We start from the raw sequence: 3,287 nt of genomic DNA, 5'->3' as shown, positions 1-3,287 counted from the left end.
TTTTTCTGTATCTTGTGTGCATCCAAGCAGAGCTCAGCTTAGAAAAGAAGCAATGGCAGTTCTCTGGGGGTTACACATTGTGAAGGAAGAAGAGGGAACCCCAGGTAAGGCCAGAAGACTCCTTTCAGCCCCTCTCTGCACTGTCCCTGGTGATGAACCATGAGCAACACCTGGTGTTTGCAAACAACCACCACAGCCAGACCCTGACTTCCCCTCACTGTGTCTCTCACACAGTAAAATATAACCATGTCCTTGGGTCTCAGGCTGCTCAGGTTTAAATAAACTTTGTTCCGGGAGTCATCTGTGTTGATGCTGAGTCATAACTGAAGAGTGGGGTTATACTCAGTCCTTCCACCTATTACACCAACCCACTCCAGCATTTTTCCTGGAGCCTGAAGGATCCAGTCCATATCATAACTGGATAAAGAGAGTCCAGAGACAGAGCAGGTGAGGGACAGCATCTGTGAGGGCTTCACCAGGCAAGGTCCTGACTCCCTCAGCTACACCTGGGACAGGACTCTTGAGGAAAAGGAAAACCACAATAAGTCTTGTGCTCAGATGTATCATCCCCATTACCTTCATGTCTGAATCCTGAGAAATTCACACCTGGGAGCTGCAACCAAAAAAGGATGAACCACAAGGTTTTCACATTCTTATGGATGAAGTCCATGACTCCTAGAAAATATTTTTGCAGTATGAGAAGAAGCTGAATTTAAGTAAATGTTCCCTGTTGTTTCATTGGTTTACCCAGTGGTGATTTGCATGTGGGTGGTATTTTCTATGTTAAGGTGATAGGAGAGGGAAGGTCATTTTCTCTGTTCCTTCCCTGTGAGAATTAAACTGGGGTTGCCTCATCCTATCCCAGGGTTCCTCTTTCTCTAAGCCCAGGTTCCTTTCCCTCCACAAAAGAAACATGCTGCATAAGCTGATCAGGGAATAAGTTCTTGTCAAAGATTGTGGATGGCTTTGTAATAGGGTCAATGTGCACCTATTCCCAGGGATGTATTTACATATCAAATACCCACCACAAGTCCAGGGCTCTCTAAATTTATGGAAAATCATTTTGATACAAAAATTCTTGTGTTACCAAAGTACATGATGTACTCCAAAATTTTAAGGCAACACCTAAAGGTAGCAATAACAGTAAATTTTTAGACAAGTGAATGCATTCATCTTTTCTGTGAATTATAATGGCTTTAAGTGAATCATTAACTAGGGTTAGCGTATTGTCAACTTAAAAATCCTATTCAAAGGTTACTGTGAGGTTGAATTTGGTAACATAAGCCTATAAATGCATTTATTTTTGAAACAGGGTAGAAATTACTGCTTACATGGGTAATCAATCTGTGTTTTGCAAATTATGCACAGCATCATAATCCTGTCATTTTATTTTTCAAACTGCATATCAATAAGAAAACTACATTAAGCTCTGTCATTGAGAACTTTTGGTATCTCAAATGCTCCTCAGGGTTAAAATAGAGACAGTTATTGGATGGAGATCAGTCTACTTATATACAGGAACTGGGTCTTCATGTAGCAACCCAGTTATGCTAGAAGTTCCCATTTCTGACACTTAGGATTATGGAATTCGGATTCACTGAAATTTTACTCACCCTTAGATGAATAAAATACTAGATCTTTGCCATAGATTTACACACTAAATGGTTTTCAGAGAGGTTGAGCTTACTATGGTCTGAGTGATGCAGGATCCTTGAAAAATCATGAAGATGAGATTACCCTAACATAGATGGCTTCTTGGATTAGGGTTTCCATGACAACCTCTTGTGGACAATCTCCTTGAGAAAAAAAAAAAAAGAATTTATTTCAGAAGGAAAAGCAAAATGCTCTTATTCTTTCAGACAAGGCCAAGTAGAAGAGAATTCTAAACAAAAAGAGTTTCCAAACCAGAGAAATCTCAAAATGACTCAATTTTCTGCACTGATTTCTAATACTTTTAGTGGCTATATCCATTAATAAGGTAAAGTTTAGATAAAATTCTGTATGTGAGTTGTGCTGGTTTGGATGTATTATGTCACCTGAAACTCCATTTACTTTTATGAAATCTTGTGGGGACAGACATATTAATGTTGATTAGGTTGGAATATTGGATTGAGTTGTTTCCTTGGAGATGTGACCCACACAACTGTAGGTGATAACTCTGACTAAATAATTTCCATGGAAGTGTGGCTCTGCTCACTGTTGCTTGGGCCTTGATTATTCAACTGGAGCCCTATAAAAGCTCAGACAAGGAGCTTGCACTGCAGCTTAGACAGACATTTTGAAGACAGCCATTGGGAGCTGACATAGACATTTTGGAGAATGCCATTTTGAATATGCTGCAATGGATAGGACTTAGTCATTACAGTGGATCATCATGGAATAAAAACTGTGCCTTAATATCCAAGGCCACATAAACATCACCTGTGCCATACCCAAGAAAGATGTCTCTGAAACCAAGCCCCATGACAACCCAGATCATGGCTGAGGATTACTGTGTGCAGGAGACAACCAGTAAGATGAATGCAATGTGAGCCAGACACAATCTTCCCTTGTAGGTTGTGCTCAGTGAGTCCTGAGTGCCCTCTGCAGACCAGCCTCCTCCCAAACCCTTGAGAGGAGGCTTGAATCTGAGTTCCCAATGACCCTTTTTCACTGTGTATTTCATAGAATGATTAATTACTATCATTACAGTTATAAGTTTGCCTATTTACAGATACAATCTGTCTTGTCTGGTCTCCAGAAATGGTGAACAGGGAATTCATGAAATCTCTGTACCTCTTAGTACATACATCTGTTTTGAAGTCTGCAGTTGTTTTCCTGGAGCCTGAGACACCTAGTCCATTCAATATTCATGAAGTTGGTTCCAGGGACTGCTGCTGAGAGTGTGAAAGATCATCCAAAAGTTTACTAAATCTCTCTCAGTTCCCACCAACTGCACCTCCTTCTGGATGCTGGCAAGCACAAAGTATACGCATCAGGAAAATTACTGTATTTATCCAATCTTTCTCTCACTTGTATACCACTGAAGCAACTTGTTTAATATCATGATTTCTACATAAAATGATCTTTTTAAACAGTGATCAGGAAATCCCAGCTCAGCACAAACTCCTTAACTATGTTCATACTAAATCACTAAAGGAATGCCTGGAAATTCCTGGGCTGAGGTCCTCTATCACAGGTGCAGGGAACATGCTGGGATGGTTTCCATCAGAAGAGTGAGGACCCCAAGTTTCATTTCCTCATTTCATACAGCAAGTTTTATGGTTCCTGATTTTCAGAAATGAAAA

The sequence above is a fragment of the Choloepus didactylus genome, chromosome 19 (assembly GCF_015220235.1).
Source record: "Choloepus didactylus isolate mChoDid1 chromosome 19, mChoDid1.pri, whole genome shotgun sequence".
Taxonomy (NCBI): domain Eukaryota; kingdom Metazoa; phylum Chordata; class Mammalia; order Pilosa; family Megalonychidae; genus Choloepus; species Choloepus didactylus.
The sequence above is the reverse complement of the archived record's forward strand: the minus strand, read 5'-3'. Positions refer to the sequence as shown.